Here is an 8,107-nt window from a genome sequence, read left to right on the forward strand (position 1 = left end):
TATTTAATCAATTTAATCTGCATATTACATTTCACATAATTCTTTTGCTTATATTTAGAGAGGTTACTTTCCATTCTCTGCCCATCTCTGCCTTGAAGTCGAGTTTGTATGTTCACACTTACTAAAAAAAGTAGTATGTGAATGGAAAACCAATAAAAAGCTTCCTGTCTGGTGGTTAGGCCTATTTCTAATGGATGTGATCATGTGTGTATATGTGTTAATGCCTATATTTTGAGAAGCTAAAACCACATGTTATGTATATGCATGCTTTTACCCTGATTAGCATTTGGCAAATAGCTTGTCTTTTCTGTGCTTACTAGTTAGTATCTTTGCCTCTTTAGAAAGAGGAAACTGACTGAGATGGTTTTTGATGACCCAGCAAGCATGAAACTTTACATGTCAAAATTTTGCTTTTATACCTGTTTGCTATGACATGAGTGAGGCGTGAAGAAAGGAAGTTAAGAAGAGGATGTTTCTCCCCAACCTCACTCCCCACCCATTCTTTGATATGGGTAAATCATACTATCTGGTCATTCCTAAACTTACATACAAGCTTAAACAAAAGACCCTAGGACCTAAATTCCAACTCAATTCCCATCCTTCAGGCATTTCTGTAGAAATGAAAACTCAGGGACATGTGATTGTATGTCTTTCTGCAATGCCACCATGGGTTCTGAGGAACTGCTGTCCTCTTGGGGTTGTATGAGGGACCTCCCTACAAAATCACACATGGATCTGCAAGTATTCATAAATGTGATAAATTTGGTGAAATTTCAGTGTACCTGTGTCATTACTTAAGCAAAAATTCTTATCGCTTTCCCCTGTTTCATTGATAAAATTGGATAACATATAAGAAATGTTTACCATGTGTCATGAATCTTGCATATATTATCTCTAATCCTCATAAAACTCATGCAAAATATAATTATCCCCAAGTTGCTAATGAATTTGGATTCAGAAAAAATGCATAGTTAGTTCCAGAACTGGATTGGATTCCAGGTCTGTTCAATTCCAAATCATGTGTTTTTCTTAATATATCTTGCAATTACAGTGTTCTGTCCTTTTTCTGGCTATAATTAACATCTATGGCTCCAAATCAATTCATCTTCAATATAAAACAGAGAAATCAGCAAGTGCATCTTCCCTAGAATTGAGGCTTAGCTGTTTAGCTTACTGTCTGGCCAGACTCAGGTCTCCCTTCCTCTCTGTGCTTTAATGAAGGGATTCAACATATTCATAAGTAGTAAGTTCAGGATCTCCCTGAATGCCCTGAAAGTGCTGGATCCTGACACTGGCTGACATTGGTCCATTCTTAAATTATTTTGCGTAGCAATAAATAACCAGCTATAACGGAAATATCTTAGGAAATCAGCTCATTTGTGTTGTGTTCATCTCATAGGTCATCACATAAAAAGACGCCTATTTCCATTCAATTCCTGATTTCCAAAAAGGAATAAATCCTAAACCTTATTTATTCCACCACTTCTGTTTGGAGATGATTAAACCAAGTCTTGGTGAGAAGGAATGACATTCTTTATATCCTGGACCAAATAGATAATGGAGCAGGATAGAGATGCAGGTCAACTGACCCATCACAAAGACTTCTTTCTTAGCACCACACTGAATTCAGAAGTTTCTGCTACAAAAAACTCAGTCCTTGTCCCTGATGCCAATTCAATAACAAGGACATGGTTTTGAGAAAAAGGAAAATAAATTTTATTGTTTGGCTAGCAAAGGAGAAGCACAGGGGAACTTCTGTCCCTGTGGCTGTGATTCTACCCTTTAGCAGAACAGGGGACTTTTAAAGAGGTGATTCAAAGGCTCCATTCCACCTGTTCTCTGTTGGAGTTGTTAATTTGGAAGACAGTCATTTCTGAGATCTTCTGGTACTTTACCCCAAAGTCTGGATTGCTTCCTTCCTATGGTGGGTGTGTACTCAAGGACAGAAAAATCTGCCTAAAATGGAGAAGAAAGGTAATCTTGTTTCCCCTGAAATTAGGGAGGGGGAGAGATTAGGGAGAAGTAGGGAGAGTAGAAGCCAAAGAAACTTGTCCTTTTAAACCTAAGTTGCAGTGGCAGAGCAACAAGAACTATATTCAAAGCATAAGCTGGACCACTGTTTCAGTTCCTATGTACCAGGTAAGACACTTCTGCTTTCCCCTAGTCCAGCTGAATGAACAACCATCATGGATGTTGAGACTTTCTCCACCTGAGAGGGAAGTCTGACAAATGAGGAGCTTTGATCTAAATCCCATTGTCCTTCATCAAACTGAAAAGTCCCCTGCTGTCACACAACCTGGTTAGAAACCCAAACAACACAAGGCAGCCATCCTGTCAGCCAGAGAAAGGCATCCTGCTGGCAAGCTCAACGTTTGGAGGCAGTTACATTTTAACTTGTCTCTAAAACAAACTTCCAAATGCGCTGAAGCCAAAAACTTATTGAACCACAGAGAAAACAGCGTAGCACTCTAGTTGAGATATTTTCCTTCTTTTTGTCATTGAGAATTTTAAAGTTGACAGCAAACTGAGGGAGAATGAGTGGCCAGAGTTGGGACTCCATTTGGAGGGAAAGTTGGCTGAGGGAAGTCTCCCAGGGTAGGTTTGTTCTTCATTGATTACCAGGGACTTGAGCTACATTTAACTAAGAGACCTTGAAGAGGTAATGTCACCTCTTTGGACCTTAACTTCCTTATTGATCAAATGAAGAGCTTAGGCCAGCCATCATTAATATCTTTTCGGCCCTTCCTAGATGAGAGAGAGAGAGAGAGAGAGAGAGAGATTTGAAAGCTAACCAGTGTCTTCCACCTAGATTTCACTTTCATTTTTACATTGAATGCTCTTTGCCCTACCATGATCTCTAGACCCTAAACTCTCCCTAGCCTCTCTTAACTCCCTGAACAATCTAAATCGTCCATCACTATTCTCAGCCTCCTTCCCACCTTGTCCTTCTATCCCAGCTTTGTTAATTACTGCTATTTGACCAGTTTAGTTCTCTCCTATTCTTTTTTTTAAATGAATTATTTTTTTTTAATTTTAAAAATTTATATATGACAGCAGAATGCATTACAATTCTCCTATTCTTAAAAAGCTGGTTGGTGTGAAAAAAGGGGATTTAGTTTTATCAATTGGACCCATTCCAAATTTATGTTTTTCTTTTGCCAGTAGATTTTCAATGTTCTTCAAAATTCTTAATCCTTGGTTGTTTTTCCCTACATTCCCTAGGTATAGAAACCCAAACATGTATCCTGTTATTATTCATGACTATAAATGAGATGGCATTTTCTCCAAAGAAATTTTGTTATTCAAAGTCAACAACTATAAATTAAGTAATTAGTATTACTAGACACTTCTCCTAGGTAGAAAGGGTAAAGTAAAATAATATTTATGCTTCTATATTCTAGCAGAGAGAATGAAAATAAACTAAACTTTCAAAGGAGTTTCCTTGAGTCTTAGGTAAATTCTAAGCTGCTCATATATAGGACAGACTTCATAATGAAGAATTACTTCATTCTTCCTTCAATAGAATTACTACTGGGGAGTTGTGAGACAAATAAAGGTTCCAGAGTTTCTGCAAAACTAGGGAGTTTATGAGTTTGTGGTATTTACTTAAAAAATACAGCAAGATAAAGGGGATAGAAAGTATGTATTACATGCAGAATCATCAGAGAAGGCTATATTTATAAGAGAAATTTGAGCAAATACCTATAAGAAATTAGGTTATAAAATGTAAAGATAAGCAAGGAAAAAATATTTAGTCAGAAAAAATTACAAGTAAACATACTGAGAAGTTTAATTAATGTGTTTAAAGAAGATCAAGGCAGCCAGCATGTCTGGATTAAGGAAAATGAGGAAAGAATCTTAATTAGTGGTCAGAGAAACAAGAGAGAGTAATAATTCAGGGACTTGAAGGAATCTTGAAAAGGACTTAGAGGGTTGGGGTTGTGGCTCAGTGGTAGAGCACTTGCCTAGCATGTGTGAGGCTCTGGGTTCGATCCCCAGCACCACATAAAAATAAATAAACAAAATAATGCATGGTATCCATCTACAACTATTTTTTTTAAAAAAGGACTTAGATTTTTTTTTCTGAATATGGAAGGGAAACGCTATAGGAATTTCTAATTAGGGGAATGATAAAAGGTGTCATGTTAATTTTTTAATATGTTGACTTCTGATTCTGGTTATTGCAAGGTAATTGGTACCAAACTATTCCCTTCTTCATAAGTCATTATAAAAATAGCCCAAATATATTGAACAATTATCATCATGTCTAGACACAGTCAGCATGAGTGGGCAGTCCTAGAAAGATGGAAAAGAATTAAGGGAGCCACATAATTGTCCTGGATTTATGCCTAATAGTTCAGAAATTTAGAGTCCATACAATTTCAGGATGCAAGTCCATACAAAAAACAAACCAACCAAAGGGGAAAAAAGGGGGGAGGGGAGCTAACATATAAATTATTTTACATGATAAGATTATCATATAGGGTTAAGGACAAATACATCAAAGTTTGGGTAGTAGAGTTATATGGAATTTATAAGGCAGAGTACCGTAGAGGAGATAGCTTTGTGAAGAAACAGAAAAAAAAATTAAATATATAAAAATATAAATAAAAGCTAAAGAGCGCTCCCCTTGAGTCTTAGATAAAATTAAGCAGCTCCCATGTAGTATAAAGAAACCATGATTAGAAAAAAAATGTAACTATTGGGGAAATATGAGCCCAGCAAAGATTTTGGAGCTCATCCTGGAATAGGAGATGGTTACTCTGTATTCCCTCTCATAAAACATTAGAAAATCCTGAAATATTAAAATACAATCCATAAAAATTGTAACACTCTTTACAGAAAGTTGAAATCCGAACAATAATATGGTATCCACAATACACAATATGCAATTAAAATCCTATGTGTTCAAAAAAGTAGAGAACAAAAAGCATCAATAAAGCCAGATGCAGAGATGGAGATACTCTAGCACATAGGATAGCATTAAACAAAAAAAGGACCTTAAAACTACTATTAATATATTCAAGGATTCAAGAAAAATATGGCCATAATGAGAGAAAGTATAGTACACATATGTTTTCCTAACATGTGTGAGGCACTGGGTTTGATTCCCTGGCACCACCTAAAAATAAAATAAAATAAAATAAAGGTATTGTGTCCACCTACAACTAAGTGGGGTAGGAAGGGGGAGCGTGGGAGGAACAGAGAAACTCTAGATAAGGCAGAGGGATGGGAGGGGAAGGAAGGGGCCATGGCATTAGAAATGATGGTGGAATGTGATGGACATCATTATCCAAAGTACATGAATGAAGACACGAATTGGTGTGAATATACTTTGTATACAACCAGAGATATGGAAAATTGTGCTCTATATGAATAACATGAATTGTAATGCATTCTGCTGTCATATATAAATAAATTCTTAAAAAGCCAAAAGTAGTTTCCATTGCAAAAGTACACTATTTTAAGAAATATTAAGTGAATTTCTTCACTAAAAAAAAAGAAAAAGATCAATTAAAATTATAGACTATGCCCAAGAACAGAAGAATGTACAGTCCTTTCAAGTTTGCATGGAATATTCATAAGTTATTCCATATAATTGGAAATAAAATCTCAATACATTAAAAGATATTACAATATTTTAGAATAAGTTTTATGACAAGGAAATAAAATTAGAAACTTGATTAATAATAAAATATCTAGAAATGTCAAAATATGGGCCAGGTGAATTTGAAATAACTTACTTATGAAAGAAGAAATCAGACACCTGAAAAATATTTAGCAGTAGACAATGAAAACACAATATCACAATGTGTGGATGTAGTAAAACAATAGAGAAAATAAACAAAACTGAAAATTTGTGCTTCAGGAAGATGACAAATTTGAAAAACTTTGAGCTAGACAGACCAAGAAAAAGGGAGGGGAGAGAGAGAGAGAGAGAGAGAGAGAGAGAGAGAAGGGAGAGACTCAAGGTGTTAGATATGAATCAAAAAGAAAATATCACTCTCAATATTATAAAAATAATAACTATTATAATGAAGCACTTTGAACAAGAATATGCAAAAAATGACCAAATTCCAAAAAAGACATAAACTATCAAAATTGACTTAAGAAGAAATATAATATACAAATAAACCTATAACATTGAAAAAAAAGAATTGTCAATGAAAAAGTACTCCACAAAGAAAATTTAAAAAAAGAAAAAGAAAAGCCCAGGCTCAGATGATTCCATTAGTGAATTCTACCAGAAATTTAAACAATTAATGCCAAGGATTAATTTTACAAAATCTTCCAAGGAAAAAAGAGATAGATAGAGAGAGAGAGAGAGAGAGAGAGAGAGAGAGACTGACTTACCTGCCAACTTATGAGGGCAGTACTACTATGATGTCAAAACTAGACAAAGACATCAACCAAAGGAAAACTAAGATACAATTTCTCTATGGATAGAAATGTAAAAGTCAGCAACAAATAGTTCCAAAGTGAATTCAGCAACATACGACAAGGATTATAAAACATGAGCAAGTGAGATTTACTCAATGGATAGCAGGTTGGTTTAATATTCAAAAATCAATTAATATGCTATATGATTATAATACAATAAGGAAAAAACCCATATATTCATTCCAATAGATGCAAACACGTCAAATCCCACATTCTTTCAGAGCAAGCAAAAATTAAAAATTCTAAGACTATAGGAACACCACAAAATACAAAGCACTTATGAAAATATCATGGCTTCAATCATTTATAATGGTGAAAGACTTAATTTTTCCTTAACTTTGAGATAAACCATGGATGCCTGCTCTTGCCACTTCTACTCAATAGAATACTCTAAGTCCTAGGCAAGGAAATTTAAAGAAGAATAAAACACACCCCCATTAGAAGGAAAGAAATAAAATTATTTCTATTTACAGGTGACAAAATGCTATACATAAATACTCTTAAGAAACTGACTAAACTTATATGCACACAGATGAATTGAGCAAGGCTGCAGAATATATTGTTGATACATAAAAATTAATTATGTATCTACCCTATAATGGAAAATCCAAAAATAAAACTGAGAAAACACTTCCAAATACAATGTCATTGAAGTAGAAGGTAGAGATTGAGGAGGGAAGAAGGAAAGGAAAGGGTAGGCAATAAGGAAAGAATTTAACAAAATCATGTTTTATGCATATATACGTGTACCAGGAATTTCATCTTATGTATATGTAGAAAATGCTAATGAAAAATAAGTAAAGGAGCAAAAGGAAGATCAGTATAACAGAAGAGAAAGAATAGAAGGAGGAAGGAGAGGAAGGAAAGGAGAAAATGAGAATTAAAATTAAATTCCTTGCATGTATGATTTATCAAAATAAACCCAAATATTATGTACAACTACAATACTTTAGAAAATAAATTATTTATGTGTATATCAAACAAAATAAACTCTGTGAATTCCATGATGAAGGGTATAAACTTCACTGAAAGAAATTCTAAAAGATCTATATAGATGGAGAAAATTCCATATATCAAGTTCATGAGTTACAAGGGTTAGTGTTAAGACATTAATACTCAAATTCGTCTACAGATTCAATAAAATCCCTATAGAATTTCCAGTTAATTTGTCATAGGAACTGAAAAGTTAATCCTACAATCCATATGGAATTGAAAAGGACTGAGAATAACCCAAACTATTTTTAAAAGAGAAAATAACAGTTGGAATACTCACACATTCCAATTTTAAAACTCTACTACAAAGCAACTATAATCAAGAAAATGTGTTACTGGCATAAGAATAGGTATAAATAAATACGGAGATCAAGGAATTTGAATAGAATCTAGAAAAGAAACCATACATTTAGAGTCACTTGAATTTTGACAAGGATGGCAAGATAATTCAATAGAGGAAGAATATTCTTTTCAACAAATGATACTGGGACAACTGTATATACAAATATGAAAAAAAAAGGATCAGTAATGTATGTGTAGGGCTGGAGGGTTGGGGATGTAGCTCAGCGTTAAAGTGCTTGCTGAGCCTGTATAAGGCCCAGAATTCAATCCCAGTACCACACACACACACAAAAAAAAAAAAAAAAAAAAAAAAAAAAAAAAAAAAAAAAAA

This window comes from Marmota marmota, unplaced genomic scaffold (genome assembly GCF_001458135.2).
Source record: "Marmota marmota marmota unplaced genomic scaffold, marMar, whole genome shotgun sequence".
In the NCBI taxonomy this organism is placed as follows: domain Eukaryota; kingdom Metazoa; phylum Chordata; class Mammalia; order Rodentia; family Sciuridae; genus Marmota; species Marmota marmota.